Here is a 20079-nt window from a genome sequence, read left to right as displayed (position 1 = left end):
GAGCTAGTCACAAGGAAAGGACAAAGAAAGGGTCTCCAAACAGAAATAAGATGTGTCAAAAAAAGTTCCCCACTCTGAAGGAAAGGCTACACAGAAGGGCTGACGTGACAGTGATGAGGCCACGGGAAGGCACCACACATTCTGAAACGCCCTGATTTGACAAGGTGATCGGGAAAAGGGTGGCTCTCAGTGGCAGCTCAGCATCAAGTTGCAAGCTGTTGACGATATGGGGACTCAGACACTCTCCTTGATAAGCCAAAGGTGGATTGGATGGAAGCGAAGGCTTCATATGGCCAGCACTAAAAAAACAGCTCTAAGTTTAATATGAAAATATGAACAACAGTGGACACACCCAAGACACTACGTCACTGGGGCCCCACCTGGCTGACGCTGGACTGTGGAGGTCAGCTTGCAGAGCACACCCTCCTGCTACCAATTAGGAAGTGCAGAAGAGAGAGTTGGTTCTCACCACCTGTGGCTAGGGCTTGCAAGTAGGTGGGTGCCTCAAGGGCTACATGTTCATTCTGCCGGCTGGTTCCCTGGAAACTCAGACTTGAGCAACTTGCTGGTCTCTGAGCCACCTAGAGTTTCGTGAACCAACGGCAGGAGGCAGGGTCCTCATGCTGTGAACACTGATGGTAAGCAGCTAGCCAGCCTGTTTGGTCAGGCCAATCTGAATTCCCCAGCCCTATTATACAGCGACAGAGGTCAATAAGTCAGAGCAGTTGGTTCCTTCTGGTGGTTACAGATGGGAGGCTCAGAGTCCCTCCCTGACTTTCCCAACGCATTTCCAAAGTCTTCAGTGTTGCAGCCTAGTCTATTTAAGGGTGTAAATACTATACATCAAATATACAAATCCCCCAAGCATAACCTTTTCACCTAAACCCAGCATTTGCATTATGTCAATTCATACTATGGCCAAGCATTCAAGATCTTTATGCATTCACCTAATATATGCATAGGCAGTTTTATGTTTCACTTATGTTCATCAAAATTCGCAGTGGTGGTGCACGCCTTTAATGCCAGCACTTGGGAGGCAGAGGCAGGTGGATTTCTCTGAGTTTGAGACCAGCCTAGTTCCAGGACAGCCTCCAAAGCCACAGAGAAACCCTGTCTCGAAAAACCAAAATAAATAAATAAATAAATAAATAAATAAACAAATTATCAACATTCTCCTATGAATTAGCATCATCTTCATATTAATTCAGCACAAGACTCCCCAGAGTCCAGGTATCATAAATTATTTAGCCACATGGAACCCCAAAGCTGGGAACCATTTTCTTGCTATTTTAAACAACATTGCCACAAATATCTCCATGCTTATAGCTCTCTATTCCTTTTTAGAGCAATTTCCTTAGAATTAATTCCCAAGAGTAGCACCAATAGGTGAAAGGCAATTAGCATTTAGCATTTTCTTACAGCTTCAAGCTTGGCATTTAAAAATATATATTGTTCCCTGTGAGTTTATAGGGTTGTGCATTTTCCAAAGTTCTTTTGACAATACTTCTCAATTCCAGAAATCAGGGTGCACCCCTCTCACCTCACCTCTGCTGCCAATGCTAGGACTGAACTCAGAGCTTTGTACGTATCTATCTCTCCCCATCCCAGAGAGAGAGAGAGAGAGAGAGAGAGAGAAAGAGAGAGAGAGAGAGAGAGGGAGGGAGGGAGGGAGGGAGGAGGGAGGGAGGGAGGGAGGGAGGGAAGGAGGGTGGAATGTTTGTGTATGCCTGTGTACACAGCCAGTATGTCCCAGGGATCCTCCTGCCTCCACCCCAGGCCCAGGCCTGTAGGAATCCAAACTCAGGTCCTCATGCTTGCTCGGCAAGTACTCTTACCTCCTGAGCTATCTCTCCAGCCCCCTGAATCTCTTAAAATGCATGTTTTCCAGGGTTGGAGAGATAGCTCAGCAGTTAAGAGCACTGGTTGACTTCCAGAGGACCCCAATTCAATTCCCACCAGCACCTACATGGCAGCTCACAACTGTCTATAACTCCAATTCCAGGGGATCTGACATCCTCATACAGACACACATGCAGGCAAAACATCAATGCATATAATAAATGAATAAATAGTTTTTAAAGTGCATGTCTTCCAGTTCTCCTGTGGGTTGGGCATCTGGAGTAAAATCCTATGACTGTATGCCCTGTGACATTGGAGGAGGTAAAACTGATTTGTTGTGATATATACTCATATAGAATTGATACAGAATGATAAGGAGACATTTAGAGGGCTGCACAGTAGAAGGCTGGGTGGGAAGAGAGAAGAGGAAGTCCCACAGAGATACAGATTAATGCAGTGTCTGCACACTGACCATCCTAAAATAAGCTGAAACCCCTCTGGACTTTAGACTCATACATCTACCATCCAGGCTGCCCCTGATCGATCGGATCTGCCAAGAGCAAAAGATGGGCTCCTAAAAGGCAGAGGAAACACCATGTATTTCTAGGGTTTGGACATCTATCTAGGAACAACATAAGTTGTGCACTCACCACTGAACAAATAGGCAATGCACTCAAGTTCTGCCCAAGGTTACCTCAGCTTTGAGAAATACAGTCCAGTTCAGCAGCCATAGTGAGAAAGATGTTTGCCACAGTACTCTCCAAGGGGCATACAGATCCTAGGTGTCTATCTGGTGAAGGATTGCCTCCACAAAACCTCCGGTTCCCACCACAAGGCACCATGGCAACCACCTGGCAGGCAGCATTCACAGGCTTGCAGCATCTCCAATGGGGAAGGACCTCACATTCCAAATCATTTTACAGACTCACAAAGGCCCCAAGAGCAGGGGCCTGTCAGGAAGACAAGTTTCTCCCCACCCTCTAACAGGAAGAGCGACTAGACTGAGCAGGTCCTTCATCCGAAAGAGCCCTATCTCTCTTCCCACAGTGGGCTGGCTTGTTCTCCCTTTCCCTCTGCAGAGCCAGCAGACTGCCGTGCAGAAGAGCTGAGGGGCCTCTAAGGGCAGCCAGGATTTGTGTTTCCCCGGGTAAGGCAAGTCTGCTACCTTCAAATCAGTTCGTCGCCACAGACACCGGGTCAGGATGTTTCATCTGAGTCCTTCCCAGAGTGGGCAAGCCCAGCTGCTGTGATTCCTACGCTCTAAGTCCCTTTCTGCCCTCACCAGGGTCTTGGAAGTCTCAAAGAAACAGCAGAACATCAAGGGGTCATTTGCAGTTGCAGGAACTAAGGGAGACTGGTATCAGGAGTGGGGGAAGGCTGCCCTGCTGACTACCCACTCTGCATGCACAGCTAACCACCAGGTCCCATCCCACTGCACCCACAGTCCCTCAGGCTGCCCTTAGTGTCCACCCTGTGGAACACCTACTGTGTGCCAGGCACAACTCTAGGCCAGTGAGACTTCAGGCAAACCAGCATCTGATTCTAACATCTCACAGTGGGAAAGGAAATTGATGCCAGAAATGCAAAGGTGATGGCTCAAAAGGGCAACATGGAAGCAGGTGACATCTAGCTGGCTCTGTGGACATGGGCCAAGAGGGAAAAGGGCAGGGAGGGCAATCCACACAGAGGGGACAATGAGGAAGCACAGAGAGGAGCAGTGAGGACCTGGCCCCAACAGAAAGGACCATGCTTAGACAGCAGAGGTGCAAGGGGAGGTGGGGCTGGGACTTCAGGGCCTGGTGCTGTTCTGAGGAAGGTAGGGTTTCTCCTGCAGGATGTGGGCAGCTCTAAAGAGTGTTAAGAAGGCTGACATTACCAAAGCTGTATTATAATAAAATAACTCAGGTCCCTTGAGACTTCATTTCCACCTTTAATGCTGCTCTTAACACAATTTATTTCATCTGGATATATGGGAGCCAGTTCAGCGTAAATTAGCTCAAAGTCAATGTGGCCAGGAATGCAACTTTTCCCCCACCAACCTGACAATCCTGACCCCACATTAGTCACTAAGCTTCAGCATCAAGGGAAAAATCCTGAACTACTACTGATGGTCATCATAGCTAAACACTGGTGAGTTCAACACTGCATTTTTCTTTCTTTCTTTTCTTTTTTTTAACAGAAATTAGTTCATTTGTCTAAGGTTATTGGAACCAAATGGCCACATTTTTAGTCAAGGAGACCTGCTTCAGAGAGATAATGTGAGGATATGGTGGGAGATGTTATTCTGTGTATGTTTCTCTTATTGGTTCATGTATAAAACATTGGTTAGCCAGGCAGGAAGATAGGTGAGGCTAGGAGAGGAGGAGGATTCTAGGAAAGGCAGACAGAGTGAGCCCACGGGACAGTTGTGATGCTGCCGAAGGAGTAACACCATGCCAGGCATTACCAGGTAAGCCACAACCTTGTGGCAATATATAGATTGACAGAAATGGATTAATAATTAAGACAGAGCTAGCCAATAAGAAGCCCTAGTCATCGGCCAACAGTTTCATAATTAAATATAGCATCTGTGTGTTCATGTGGGGCTGACGCAGCTGTGGGACCAGGCTGGCAGGAGAGAGTGCTCGGTACAAGGATAAGAAGGGGACTGGAGCTCACAATTTTGGAAATTTGAACAAGGATGTGATAGGCGATGCTGACAGCCCCAGGCAGACAGTGCCTTAGCTCCTATCTCAGGAAAAACACTGGATAGAACTTCTTAACCTAGATTGACATCTTCAGAACCAGAGGGGTGCCCACCACTGGGGCACCATAGACCTCCTGTTTCACAAACCAAACCAGAGGCCAAACACTAACCTCAGGTCTGAAAAGCAAGATGGTACCCTCCCAAATTCCTCACCATCCTGTGAGTTTCCTGCAGCCTTGGAAGGGGAACAAAATCCAAGTAGCAGTTGTTAACTAGAGAGCCCAATGCTTGGTGCCTGTTCTCATGGGACAGCACTGAAGTTTTCCAAATGGAGTCAAATGTGCTGGCCTCCCCACATGCTGGGATGCTTATTTTCCACTGGAATGGCTCCAATTCCAGAGAAGAAACCCAACTGCTAACGAGACACTTGGCTCTCCAAAGCATACAACAATCCTAAAGCCTAACTGAAGGCTAAAGATTTGGAATGATGTCCAGGAAGATTATGAGCAAGAGGTGGATGTTTTAAAAGCCCAAGAGGGATGTCCTGTCTCTTTCTCCCACACTCAGCACTTCCAAACAACCTAATTGAATAACTAGAATAGACTCTGGATTCTAAGGGGACACCGTCCATTTAGCATGTACCCTCCCTTGTTTTCAGACACCTGGCATTGAGATGCAGTGGGAAGCAGAGTTCCACCCACCACTAGAGAAGCCACAAGTTCTCGAACTTGGTTCCTGGGGACCAGTAACAAGCATGCAGAAAGATAAGGTAAGCTGGGCTGACTGAATGCCCAGCCTGGGCTTTACCTAGAGCAGCAGTTCTTAACCTGTGGGTTAAGACACCTTTGGAGGTAGAATATCAGATATCCTACATATTAGATATTTACATTCTGATTCATAACACTATCAACATTACAGTTTGAAATAGCAACAAAATAGTTGGGGAGGGTCACCCCATATTAAAGGCCACAGCATGAAGAAGGTTGAGAACCATTGTCTAGAGAATAAGTGGTACCCAAAGGCAGGGGAAGTTCAGAGCTCATTCTGGAGGGGGTAGTACCATCTGGGTCTGCTTTCAGCAATAATCCTGGGCCAGTGTCTTCATCACCTTGGCTCTGGTTCTGGCTATCCAACTTCCCACAAATCCTGATTGATTTCTGAACCTTCCTTCAGGACATCCAATGAGACACCAGATACCCTTCCAGTAAATTTCTTTTCAATTCTGCTAGAGTCACCTTCTACTTGTAGACCTAAGAAGTAGATCTATCCTAGTGTCTCCCATCTACACACAGAACCCTGTGGCCCATGAGACATTCCAGCACTCTCTTTTCTTGACTTCCCACTGATCAATAGCGGGTCTGCTTTAAGCCAATTAAAGAAACACTAGGGGGGAACTTGGGCAAAGTGCAAGGCACCATCATTTCATGCACGAAAATCACAGTCCTCATTCTCAACAAATGCCCAGCTTTCTCTCCCCCTTGCTTTCCTGACATCCGTTCTCCTGTTTCCTTCCTTCCTCACCTCACTGCCTTCTCGGCCTCTGCTGTTAACTCTTCAGCCACAGCCCTTAACCAGTGATTTCCCCACTTCCTCCTCACATGACCCACCGCTCTCTATATCCTGGTAACCCCCCCCCCCAAATGTCTGCTCCAGAATGTCTAACAGACCCAAGAGGCTACAGAGATAACCAGGCTTGCCTGGAATTACAGCCATCATATTTACCTAGATGCTGTGTCTTTGGAGTAGCCTGGTGGAAAATCAGGTGGCTTGCTGGACTGGAAGGGCCAAACTCCACAAGCCCCTCCTTTAATTCCAGGGCAGCCCTCATGGCACATGGAGCCTGCAAGGTGTAATGTCTTCCTAAGCCTTCCCTGTCTCCAAGCTCCCTTGACCACAGAAGAGTTAACTAGTCCTGAACACTGGATTATCTAATGCTCTTGGATTTTGTGCCCAACTGTCCCCTCACAGACTGTAAATGTGGAGTGCAGGCTTGAACTCTCTTCATCATTGTACCCTCCATAAATGAATGTAGCATGAGAGAAAGAACCAAGCTAGTGTGAGAAAACAGCATTTAAACCACACAGTGCAAGGTTACCTCTGCTATGGCCGTGACCAATTTTCTTCTCCAACTTGGAGAAGTCGGATTCTAAAACACCGTCTGCTAGAGCCCCTTAGAGAAGGTGGTAGGAGAAATCTTGGGCCTCTACTTCCTCTAGTGCGAGATAGGTCCAGATGTGGCTGCTGGCCCCTAAGGTACCCCAGAGGTGTGCACGAGAAGACACAAATTCATATCAGTGGTTTGTTTGCAAGCCTCTTGTTGACCTTCAGCAGGAAGGTCAAGGAAGGGGCTTATAGAAGGCTGCAACCTTAGAGCGAGGTACCCCTGCACACGGGCAGTGCACCCTCACAGCCCCACACCAAGTACACACAACCCAAACATAAGGTTTTCACCTGCATCCTAGGTGAGCAAACTACAACTAAAAACCTGCCCCATGGCTCTCCTTTTCATTATCTCCCATGCACCTATTCAAAGAGCCTTTTTGGATTAGCCTCATACAGTTATCTTCTAACTTACAGCCCCCATGATCTTGCATGAGGCACAAAACAATGGGCTCTTACCGTATTCATTTACATTATATAAATTCAAATAGTCAACCTTATTAGAAGGGAAGAGAGAGAGAGCAGGATGGGAGGGAATGAAAGGAAGGTAAGATAGAACAAGAAAAAAAAACAGCCATGTAAACCTGCTGTTCCAGTCAAGGGTAAGCATGGGCTAATGAGCCCCCAAGCCTGTTGTGGTAGAATATCAGCATACTGTGCAACACAATAGCATTTAAAGTCACACCCATTTCATACTACACATCCCTCTTTCTCAGGTGTTCAATCTTGGCTACTGTACTTTCTTCTATAAATAGAACAGGTTAAGACAAATTTAAATATCAAGAGCCTATATGATCAAGGCATCGTAGTGTAAACCTGTAGTCACAACACTGGGAAGCCAGTTTGAACAAAGAGCAAACTTGAAGGCAGCCTGAATACAATGAAGGACTCAGTCTCAAAAAAAAAAAAAAAAAAAAAAAAAGAGCAAATATGTCTACAGTGCACCTGGTATCCCCTGGAGGACTTTAATTGCTCATCTTAATTATATTTGTATTCCTTTTTTTCTCCAAGACAGGGTTTCTCTGTGTAACAGTCCTGACTGTCCTGGAACTCACTCTGTAGACCAGGCTGGCCTCAAATTCAGAGATCCACCTGCCTCTGTCTCCCCAGTGCTGAGATTAAAGGTGTCACCACCAATGTCCAGCTATGTATTTACCTCACTTACTGACTACCCACCAATTCAGCTCTGCCCTCTGTCTGAGTCTCACCTGGACTAAGAGGTGAGCATGTGGGACCCACTTTACAGCCCTCATCATGCCATTGTTGAGAGCTCCATAGCTGTCCCATAACACTAGCCCTATGTTAATCAGCTGTCTCGGGGTGCCATGTCTGTGTTGCTGAACCTTTTCTTCATGCCTCTTGGGAGCTGGGACAGTTTGTCTATCTTCCTGGTGTTTATCAAGCCACATTCTTCACCTAGAATATACTAAGTCTCTTCCTTTCTGGACAACTAAATGATTAGAAAGCTTGGGGGAGGGGCTGAAGAGATGGCTCAGCAATTAAGAGCACTGACTGCTCTTCCAGAGGACTGGGGTTCAACTCCCAGCACCCACATCATAGCTTTTTTTTTTGAGCCCCCCCCCAAAAAAAAGAATTTCCAGTGGTAGTGCATGCCTTTAATCCCAGCACTCACAGAGGCAGAGGCAGGCAGATTTCTGTGAGTTCGAGGCCAGCCTACTCTATAAAGAGAGTTCCAGGACAGGCTCCAAAGCTACACAGAGACCCTGTCTTGAAAAACTTTTTTTTTTTCAATCAAAAGTGAATTTGGTGTATTAGTTGCAGCATTGTTTGCAGTTGCAAGGCTGGAAACAATCCAAGCACTCCTTCATAAGAGGCCAGTGGTATAAATCATGGCATTCACATAGCAGAATATAGTCTAGCCCCTGGGTATAGTGAAGCAGCCTCATGTGGACTGGTATAGAACACTCTCCAAACTTCCACGTATGGATTCATATTTTCCTCTATTTGCTAAGGCTACATCTGGAAGAGTAGCCGAAAAAATGTCAAATTTCGTTGTCTAACTGCAAGAAACTGTAGTAGTACTGAAGACACAATAAGAGATGGGACCTCTTTTTCAAATTTTATGTAATCGCACTCATCAAGTTTCTCACTTTTGCATGTGTGTGACAGAGGTATACATGCGTGTCCTTGCTCACATGTATGGGCACACGAGTGTACGAGTGTGCACATGTACGTGAAGACCAAAGGTTGATGTCAGGGATTGTCCTTCACCTTCTATATCCTAAGGCAGGGAGGGTCTCTCACTTGACTCCAGAGCTCACTGTTTCAGTGAGCTAGCCAGTCAGCTTGGTCCAGTGATCTCATCTCTACAGTGCTAGGATTTCAGGCTGGCCATTATGTCCTCAAGTGTGTACTGAGACTCCAAACTCCAGTCCTCATACTTTCACACAAGCATTTTGTCAGTGAGCCATTTCTCCAGCCCCCGCACTTATTAATATTTTATTATAGCTTCTGAGCTTTGTAATTTTCTTAAGAAAAAAGTCTTTCACAGTTAACTCACACTTTCCTAATTCTCTTTATTATATTGTGTGTGTTTGTTTGTAATTATGTGTAGCCATCTCTTTTGTCTGTGTCTGACATTATTTTGAGACTTGTTTTATTCCATGTAACATATCATTTGAATTTTGAACTATGCATCTATGTTAGCTTCACAACAGGAAATGGAAAGCTGGGGGAGAAGGAGAATCTACCAATTTTTTTTTTCTAGCTAACAAAAAAAAAAAATCAAAGAATCTACCATATAAGGTTACTTTATACTATGTGAATTATATCTTGAGTATAAAAAGAAAGAACAATCTTGGGCTGGTGATCTGGATCAGTGAGCAAAGGTGAGGACAATCCAGAGCCCACCTAAAGCTAGAAGGAGAGCTCCGACCTCACAAAGTTGTCCTCTGACCTCCACACACACGCACCATGTCACACACACAAATGCCCACACTCACTCACAAACTTAATCATGTACAAATGTTTTTTTAGTCCACTTTACAAGACAAGGTTTCGAGTCACAGCCTGAGAACTAGATGGAGCCCGTGGATTCTCCCTATCAAGGCCGATGTCAGTGCTTAGCCAGGACCACCCCCTTCCCAAGACTGTTTTCTTCTTTAGCCTAGTTTTATAGGTCAGCCCCTGATTGCACAAATCAAGCCTGCAGTCACCTGGGAAACAGCCCATCTCAAGTCTTGCCTCAGGTTCCCTGAGAAGGAAGGCCAAGCAAACCTAGGCAGTAACCCCTCCACCCTTGGGACAGGCCTCAAGGCACAACAGGGCATCATGGGCAGGACAACCCACCCAGATCAGGCCAGGGAGGAGTGAGAGCCAATCCTGGACAGATACTGTCTGACACCCTGAGGAAAAGCAGTGCTAGACATGGAGAAAATTAATGAGGTGAAAAGTTAACAGGCAGGGGAGGCAGGCCTGGAGAAGTGTTTGTAAGTAAGACCAGGAATCACGGGTTTGAGGCTTAGTTTAGGTGCATATCTATACGGAAGACAAATTCAACCATAGGCCTTAGTATCATTACCATCATCATCACTATCAACACGATCACCACCGCCACCACCACCATCACCACCATCATCGTCATGTTTACCAAGATGTTCTGGAAGCAGAGGAATAGATACAAAACAAAGCTGTCTATATTAGCTTTAAATTGATGAATTTCACCCATCTAAAGATACATTTAGGAAGCTGAACAGCTGGTCTGGGTGAAGCCATGCTCAAAAGAGAAACTGAAAACCTCTCCACCAAGGCTTGCTCCAGCAGAAGGCCCCAGTGGATGTTACCAGAGTCCCAGGCAGAGGCCGACAGAGTGGGGGCAGGGAAACACTTAAGGAAGGAAATGTGAACAGGGTGGGAAAAGAACAAGACTAAGCCAAGTGGAAGAGAGGAAGAGGGAGGCATTCCAGGCCTCCAGGAAAGCATGGGAGGCCGGAACGCTTGCCATCAGCGGCTGGACAAACACCCACAGTGGGTCACTGGGTCAGGGCTGTGATTTGGAACAGAAGAACAGCAGAGGCCAGACCTCTATCTAAGTGGAAGGCCCTGACCACCAGCCCAAAAGTTTGATCCTTACCATGGGGACAGTGGGGAGCCATTGAAGACTGCAGAGCAGGAGGATGACCCTTGCAAACAGGAATTTAAGAAAGATTACAGAGCAGCCCTTTATCCAAGACTTATTCAAAACCCCATGTGTGTTTCAAGTGGCACTAAAGACACAAAGTCCTAGCACTTTTGCCCTGTGTCGTGTGGACCAGAAAAAGAAGGCTTAAGGGTCTCACAAAGAGACGCCTGATTGAGAACAAGAACTCAAGCGAGGGCTGCTTTATAGAAGGAACCAAGCCTGCGGTTCAGCACAGCTAGCCACAGCATCTGGAAGATTGCAGCACTTTCTTCAGAGTCTGGAATGTCCTCTTCTGCGAAGACTGCTGCACCTCCTGTTTTGGAGGTAGGTTGTTATGTCAAAACACTAAGTTGTGTAGGGCCAGAGGCAGCCAGAGGGAAGCGGAGAACTAGAAATAGCAGTTTCAAGCTCGAGCTAGGACCACATAAAAGGCCTTCTATACCGAGACCACCTTCTTCACAAAAATCTGCTTCGCCCAGTAGCATTTTGCTGGGGTGTTTTAGGTTTGGTTTGGTTTTCTTCTTCTGGAGTTGCTGAACTCCATATCTGCCCACTCCCCTACCCCCACCCCTCAGCATTTCCTATTGGAACAATAAAAGTATTTGTTATGTAGCCAGGCTTTGAATCAGAGCTGTTTCTAACCGGTGCCGCTTAGGGGCTGTGAAGTGAGTGGCAACATCAAGCTACAAACCATCATTTGTGCAAAGTGGGTGAGGAAGCGAGGCCTGGACTGTGTAGCACTGCAGGGTAAGTTCTGCGAACAGAGGCAAAGCCTAGTAAGCCAGAAAAAAAGGGCTTGAGTTCTGTGTGAAACTCGGGCAAGCTACACTGGAGTAGACTGCTCCAGATGACCCCACAGCTCCAAGGAGCAGGCCTTGCCCGGGGCCCCTCCCTGCCATTCTGCCAGCCACACCGGGAGGGCCTTTAGGTATTTTAGTCTCATCGTACAACGAGCACATAAAAGATCATAAATGCAAAGTTCTCTTTCGATGAGGGTCAGAAGGAAACATGCTCCTCCCATCATCCATCTTGGTATCACTGAGGCAGTTCTTTCTGGTCAGGTGATAAGGACCTTGACAGACAAGTTCAGTAAAAACTGAATATCCCTGGAACTCAAGGGTTATGCAATTTTACTCCTCCTGTCGTGGGGCTTTTCTTCTAAATCTTATTCCTCTGTGGGACTAGATTTTCCAGAAGTACCCTGATTTTACATGTTTTCCCTCCAGTCTCTGAAAGCACCCCTGCCAGGGACTGTGCCCTAATGTTTTGGCCTAACAAATGGTCACTATGCCAGTGACATTCAAATGGCACAGGCTGCAAACCAGCAGTTGGCTTCCAAGTGAAACTGCTGTTTAGTTGGGGATAGCAGCTATGAGGGAACCCTAGCTGTTTCTAACCGGTGCCGCTTAGGGGCTGTGAAGTGAGTGGCAACATCAAGCTACAAACCATCATTTGTGCAAAGTGGGTGAGGAAGCGAGGTCAAAGTTTTTCAAAATAGCCCCATTTTCACCACAATAAAATGAGGAGATGTTTTCACTACTGAAACCGGGGGCACCAGGACCTGCCACTCTAAGCCAAGAGGCTGAACTGCTCATGCCCTTCAGGGACTTGGTACCAAGCAGTCACATAGTAACACAACAGGGGAAAACACTGCCCGGTGAATCTTCAGCCCGGGACAGACTCTAAGATTGACATTTGAGGTGACAGAATGATGACCTTGCACAAATCCAGCACACACTTTTTGACTATGTCAGAAGAGTTGAACTGGCCCACGACTACAGTTGAAGCTCTCAAGAACAAACTGTTAGCCTTCTGTGTGCAGGCTTGGCTCCCACAGGCTCATATATTTAAATGCTTGGTCCCTTCTTAGTGGAACTGTTTTGGAAGGATTAGGAGGTATGGCCTTGTTGGAGGAAGTGTGAGGCTGGGAGTGTGCTTTGAGTTTTCAAAAGCCCACCCCAGGCCCAGTCTCCCCCACCCCCACCTATCTGCTGCTTGTGGGTCAGATGTCAGCTCTCACCTACTGCTCCAGTGCCATGCCTGCCTGTCTGTCACCGCCGCCACGCCACGATGATGGTCGTGGACTCACCCTCTGAAATTGTAAACAAGTTCCTGTGGTGATAAATAAACTTGTGGCGCTCATTATTCACTGGATTGCCCTCCTGTCTATATTCTGTGTCTCTGTCTTTTCCTGCCTTTTCTCAATCCACACTCCCCATCTCAGGTACAAACCAGGCAAGTCGGCTGGCTCCAACTGAAGCCCCCACAAAGACAGGCTACTACAGATCAGTGCCACAAAATGGGGCTGCTACAGATGGCAACTACAAGTCCCCAATTAAATGCTTTCTCTTATAAGTTGCCTTGGTTATGGTATCTCTCCTCAGCAATAGAAAAGTAACTGAGACACTCTGCTTCCTGCAGGGCAGCAGTTGGGTCGATACGAGGACCCTGACCTGGCCTGTGCTGCAGGCTGTACTGAGGAAGTAGGTGTAGGGACCACGCTAGAGAAAACCTGTGAGTCACCCTCTCCCCCACACCCATCACAGACACTTAGTCTCAAAGCCCCAGCACATTTCCTTTAGCCATTAAACATGCTTTGCCCAGAACACAATAAAGGAATTAAGACCCACCTAAATTTCAAGGCTCAAAGTCTGGTTGGCCAGCTCAGACATACGTGACTTGTGATTCTTCTTTATAACTAGCCCCAATCCTGCTACCGGCGCAATTCTGCTAATTCAAATAGCCTTTCCGTTAAGGCAGAGTAGATAGTCATCTCCTATCTCCTTTTCCTGCTGACGTCATCCCACATTTTCTTAGGACACATGAAGGTATAGTTCCTGGCCCAATTTTCAGGCTGCCTAAAGTATTCTACAGTAAGTAGTAGAAAAGCTGCTTTCCTGAGTAGGCTCCGAACTTTCCGGCAAGTTGTCAGAGGTTAAGGGAAATGCAAGGAAACAAGTCACCCAGCCAAAGTTAAAGGGTAAAAAGAATCCAGGGACTGTAGTTCAGGCCCAGATCTGTCCCCAGCATTTGCAATGCAAATCTGCGTTTTGTTCACCACCACCACCAAGATCTTGCACATTGCACAATAGCGTGTGTATAAACATCCACGCCAACAAAGCCTGACTGTGCAATCACGCAGTAATTACAGACAGGCAGGAAGCTGCTGCTAGGGACTTCACCATTCAACCTCTAGCCATCCCATCTCCAAGTGTCCAAGGCCTGTATACACACACATTCCTGCACACATCACCATGGCCCGCTACTGTGGCTTCAAGCACAAACCAGGGAGCCCGGGCACTAGCCTCTGGGCCTCGCCAGGAGTCTCTCTACTCTGCAAAGATGTCATAAACTTCACAGCTGCTCTTTAAAGACCCAAAGCCACAAGGATACGGAGGGTGGCAGGAACCACCATCAAAGTTCCCAGGCACATTCCTGCAGCCCTAGCCGTTTTAGAACACAGAAAAGAACAAGATGCGACGGAGTCCACTGGAAGCGGCTTTCTGGGTTTTATATAGAAAACACTCACATATGTACGTGGGTGTGCTGACAGTTTTTATGGCTAAATTGCAAAGTGTTAGGCCTTAGAGAGCTTACTGTTGGGTTCGGGGCGTGGTGGGGAGGGAGGAAGAGTGCAGAGTCGGAAGGGGCTTGTTTCAAGAAGGTTTAGGGACAACTCGGTTTTTTGTTTTTTTTGGTTTTTTTTTTTTTTTTTTTTTGGAAATGGATAGGGCTGTTGACCCAAAGTTCTGAGTTGCTCACTGGAAGGCCGAGCAAACAAAAGTAGAGGGAAAGTTCCTGTAACTTCCTTTCTGCAACCTGGTGGAGGACTGCGTAGAGGAAGGGAACGTTTCCCAGGGAAACACCGGGAAGGGCTGGAAAGGCGGCTGCCCGCAGCCCGGAGAGATGGGGCGCAGGGTAGAGGGCTGGCTCCGGACACGGGTCCTGGGAAGCCCCTTCCAGGCATCTCTGCTTTCAGGAGTCGCTCCCCGGGAGTCCCAGGGCAAAGCAACAACCCCAGGGGCGCCACACTGGCCCAGACCTCCGCCGCTCTGTCCCTCTTCTGCACCCCCACCGCCAGCACCCCAGGGCCCGGCCCGCGCGCGCCGCCAAGCCCGAACGAACCCCAGGTCCTCCTAGACGAATGCGCCCCCGCGGCGAGAAGTGCACGCGGTGTCCGCCACTCACCAGCACGCTGGATCGCCGGGCAGCTCCGAGGGGCGCGGGACGCAGGCGAGCGCGACCCGCAGACTCAAACTTTGTTGCTCTCGGGACGGCGCAGTCGTCACTTCCTCGTCGAGCCGGCGGCGCGGCCCGGGCTGTGACCCAGCAGCTAGCGCGGCGGCGCGCAGGGCCCTGCAGCCTCCCGCCCCGCCCGCCTGCGCCCCGGTTCCAGCCAGACCCTCGGTGCCCCGCGCTGCAGCCGCCCCCTGTGCTCGGTGGAAGTGCGATCGAAGACACCCTGTTATTCCTTGGGTCTGGAAGATGGCGTTGAAGTGCAGGGGCTGAGTTAAAGGGACCCTAGAGAAAAAAAAGTCCCCCACCGACCCCCTTCCCGCCACACACAGTCGGGAGGAAGGAGATTAAGATTTCCATTTGGTATTTGGGCTAGAGTGGTCATTGTGAAAGCAGTGAGCTATTTCCCTAAATAATACTGGGCCTGCTTCAAACCCCAGTCTCCTGTCCTCATGCCCCTTAAAGGTCTGCACGGGTTGTTCTGTCACTTTCCCCGGGTTTTACTTGCGCACGACATTTACCATGCATTGTGTTTCAGGAACTATGTCATCACCCCAGTCAGGGCTGGGAAATAGTCGTTCTGTTCCCTTTCTTCTCGGATTTCCGCCTCTTCCTTTAGCACTCAAGTATCAGAGTCTTTGGAGCCTGATGCACTCGGGTGTCATCACAAGCCAAAAGTGATTTACAAGGTGGATCGTGAAAGGAGCTTCAGGCGATAGCAATTTTGAAGTTTATCATTGCCCAAAATAATTTTTCTCAGCATATTAAAAATTACATCAACAGTGAGCTGCCTTTTGAGTCGCTGGTAAGCATTAACAAAGCAGTCAAACAGCAGTGCCCAAGGAAAGATTCCTAATTCCTTGGGCTGCAAAGGGGACTAAGCTAGCCTTTGCTGAGGTTTAAAAAAAAAAAAAAAAAAAAGCAGACAGCCAAAACTGCAGGGCAAGGCTTTCCCAACAGAAACATTCAGCCCAGTTGAAGCTTGCCCTGGAAAACAGGGACCTATAAAAAGCCATTCAAAGACCTCAGCTACAGCTAGACAAGTTTCCCTTTTCCCCCAAATACTGCTCCTACTAACACATTGGCCTGATAATACCTCCGGTACCATGCTTAATCTTCAGTGAAGGTTTTGTGTCAAAAGGTGCTGTAAGACTGATGGAAAATAACATTTTCAAAATGTCCCCCACCCCCAGTCTGGTTAATACCTCAGGGGAAGCCACAGACTCACCCAAAGATTGGAAGCATGCAGACCCAAGCTCTCCTGGCAGCGTGAATTCCTCCACATTGCAGCTGCTAATGCACTAGTTCTGACCAACTTTTACAGAGATATTAATGTTACATTACAACTAGAAAATGCTTGATGAAAGAAAAATAATACTGCTTTAAGAAGTAAATATATCATTAGACTTAAATGTAATTCTTTGACATTTTTTGTTATATCACACTGTGATGGAGTGAAGGCCTCATGGAGGTACCGCCCCATTTTAATTTTGAAATAGAACTAATTCCTTCCAGCAATGACCAGGCTTCTAAAGAAAATGGTGTTACTCTGTATTTGCTAAAACAAGAGCAGAATATTTCTTTGTTCAGTGTTGTGATTCTAATCCTCTGTGGCAACTTCATGAATATTCAGTATTTCTGCATGCCCAGGAGTAATTAGCAGAGCCCAGAAATGTGTGAAGGCCTGACATTCACACATGCACACACACACACACACACACACACACACACACACACACACACACACACTGCTTTGTCTCAGCATAGCATGGCATTTGCTGGAGTCCCAGGACATTGTGTGGAGGATGTGGTAGACAGCTCCCTGCCAATGATCTCTGCCTCCTGGTATTCACACCCTTACCCAATCCCTTCTCAACTCCACTGACTCAATTCTAACAAACAGAACATGGCAGAAGAAACGTGATGTCACTTCTGAGACTAGCTCATAAAGAAAACTGTGGCTTCCATCTTGGGTGCTCTCTGTCTGGCTCATTGTAGGGGAACCAACCGTCATGTTCTAAGATTAACAACTCCTTGAGTGAGTTTGGGAAAGGGTAATGCCTCCCTCAGTCCCCCTGTTACCCAAGCCTTCCAAAGTCACTTAGGCCAGGAAGCAACTTAATAATAAACTCATGTCAGCTAAGCTACCTGGATGGATGCTTGACAGCCAGAAACCGTACCAGGATAAATGTTTGTTATCACAAGTTGATCTGTGTGTGCATGTGTGTGCTTATGCCTGTGCATGTGATACTGGAGATTGAACCCAGTCCCTCGTGCATGCTAGACAAGCATCCTACCACTGAATTTACACAGCTTCCCCAGCCAAGCTGCTGTGCTTTAAGGTGGTGGTCACAGCTACAGATTACTAACATAGGAGTAAGACAGTGTAACATAACGTAAGACAGTGGGGGCTCAAGGATACCCTCGCACTCCCTTGGCAATTCCTCGTCCTCAAAGCGGAACATGGAGAAAAAAACTAGGGCCCTAAGCAGATTTAAGTATAACACCTAAATCTGAGCCTCCTCTCCTTTTGCAGAACAAAGGTTATCTTTCCATTTTAAACTAGGTCAGAGGGTGTGGACTGCTGCTCCAGGCCTGGCAGCCCTGGTATTGGGTGTCACCTACTTCATGGCACATGCAGATGTCTTTGAGTCACAAGAATTTACATCTGTCCAGGCATCCCTTTCTTCCTCCTCAGGGTAGCTACACTGGTTTCTTGAGACCCTGGCATGTGAGAGTTAGTTTCTAGAAGGAAAATGTGACAGAAGTGACTTTAACTCTGGCAGCTGGAAGGGGTAGGTAACTGGGAAGGATCTGAAAACAGAAATTACCTGGGGATGTAGCTCAGTGTTACAGCTCTTGTCTAGCATTTGCAAAGTCCTGCAATCCCCAGGAACACCAAAAACAAAACAGAAAAATAAAAAAAGAAAGTTATGCTACTTTGAGCTAGGAAATATAGCCCAATGATGGACTGCTTGCCTGCATATCTTGTGTTTGATTCCCCAGGGGGAAAAACCACCACAAAAATAAATTAACTAACATAATTAAGTTTGAAATAAAAACTAAATTCTTGGTGGCACAGGCCTGTAAACCTATCTCAGGAGGCTGAGGCAGGAAGGTCACAAGTTCAAAGCCATCCTTGACAACTCGGTGAAATCCTGTCCCAAAATAAAAAGTAAAAAAAAAAAGATATATCCAAGGGATGGGGCTCTTGACAGGCATTCCCAGGGCCTGATGTTCAATCAGTCCTAAGTACTATAACAATAATAATGATAATGATAATAATAATAATAAATGTAAAAACTAGAAAGAAAAGTGTGTGATCCTGAAAGAGCAGGACACCGACTCACTCTGATAAAAATCACTTCCCTGCTGCTTCCAGGCTCGAAAGAATAGGTTGGCCATGTGACTGAATCTTTCACTAGCATACTTCCTCTCTGGCTGGAGCATATTATTTACTTTCCAAATACAAAACAAAGTTTTAGGAAGTAGGAAAGATGTCAACCCTCCTTTAGCCCTGACCAGGGCAAGCATCTGCTTGTGACTGCCAACATTCCAGTCTCCACCCCTCCTGCAGAGACTGGCGATTGGAAAAGCTGGCCATCTCTGGTTTCCCTCCAGAGACACCAGGCTTTGATTTTTCTCATGTGCAGTGGCTGCAACCGCTGTGTTGCTATGCCGTCATCCGGTTGCTATGACTCGTGAGGTGGTGAATGTGCCAGAACGTGAATCTATTAATTTAACAGGAACTGGGCTCAGCACATATATTCCTTGTTAGGTCATTTGCTTTGCTACCTAAACCACATCCAATGTCCTCAGCAATGGGCATGCTTCCTAGAGTCTGGCTTTGCAAAAATGTCAAATACCCTGACTTTTGAGTGTTCCCAGTTTTATGTGATTAAATTGCCATGATGGAGATGCAAGCAAAGGGATCAGTTCAGGGGAGGAATAAAAAAGGTGTGTGTGTGTGTGTGTGTGTGTGTGTGTGTGTGTGTGTGTGTGTGTGTGTGATGGCTAAAATATCTGGTCCTCACTCTATGCTTTTAGGTCTTCTCTGCAGAAGTATATACTGATGTTTTTAGGGATCCCTTTATGAACCTCAAAAATACAGGTTAAAAAGCTCACTAGCAAGTTCTGAGCACCCACCCACCCACACACACACACACACACAAAACAAGTTCAGATGTTGTAGCTGCAACAAAAGGGATCCTGACCTTGATCCTTTCTTTTGTGCTGACCATATAGGCATTTTCCATTCGTCCCTCGGTTACCATTCGTAGAGGGACTACTACTGGATGTTCTAGGGATGAGAAGATGAAAAGGACAAAGTCTCTCCCTAGTGGGAGAAAATGCACATAAATTACATTGCATGAGCAATGCTAGACTCCAGCTTTGCATAAGGCAGGAGATTTCAGACCAGGGAGTTTAGGTCTGGGAAGGGAGCATCTACCCGTACTTTTTCTTTAAAGAAAAAATCATTAAGAATTATCAAGATGGGTTGTATTGAGTAAGCACTGCATCGTGTGGCATTTGTTTGGGTGGGTGCAATACAGATGTGTGTTTGTACAGGTGAGAATGTCAAAGGTATTTCCTATATTCAGACAAAGAAAAGTGTGAAGGCTCTGATGGATAGAACGGTGACAGTCAGGCACAGAGAGGGGCTTTGGAACACTGGGGATTCTGGAAGGAAACTGTACCTAAGGTTAACTTATACCAAGCTAAGGACAGCCCTGTCAAAGTGAATCCATTGGTCAGACCTAAGAAAATAGTCAGAGGGGGTGCGTAGCTCAGTGGCTAAGAGCACTACTTGTTGCTCTTCCAGAGGACCTGGATTCAATTTCCAGAACCCACATAACGGCTCACAACCTCCAGTTCCAGGGGATCCGATTGCCCTTTTCTGGCACCATGGGTAGGAAACACACACGTCGTTCTCATATGTATGTGTAAGCGAAGCACACAGCCACAATACTCAAAATAAATAGTGTTCAAAGAAAGAGAGCAGACAGGATCTCTGACC

General features: G+C 46.9%; 1 protein-coding gene across 1 annotated transcript in view; it reads right to left on the bottom strand.

Moving 5' to 3' along the window:
- Mideas (mitotic deacetylase associated SANT domain protein) overlaps positions 1-15136 on the bottom strand; it is a 64586-nt gene extending 49450 nt beyond the window's left edge. The window contains exon 1 of the mRNA XM_027418477.2: positions 15015-15136. The gene's annotated coding sequence lies outside the window, so the exon portion shown is untranslated. The remainder of the gene's footprint in view (positions 1-15014) is intronic.
- Positions 15137-20079: the final 4943 nt, after the last annotated feature.

This window comes from Cricetulus griseus, chromosome 5, assembly GCF_003668045.3.
Source record: "Cricetulus griseus strain 17A/GY chromosome 5, alternate assembly CriGri-PICRH-1.0, whole genome shotgun sequence".
Classification (NCBI taxonomy): domain Eukaryota; kingdom Metazoa; phylum Chordata; class Mammalia; order Rodentia; family Cricetidae; genus Cricetulus; species Cricetulus griseus.
Note: the sequence above shows the minus strand (reverse complement) of the source record. Positions and strands in the feature narration are given on the sequence as shown.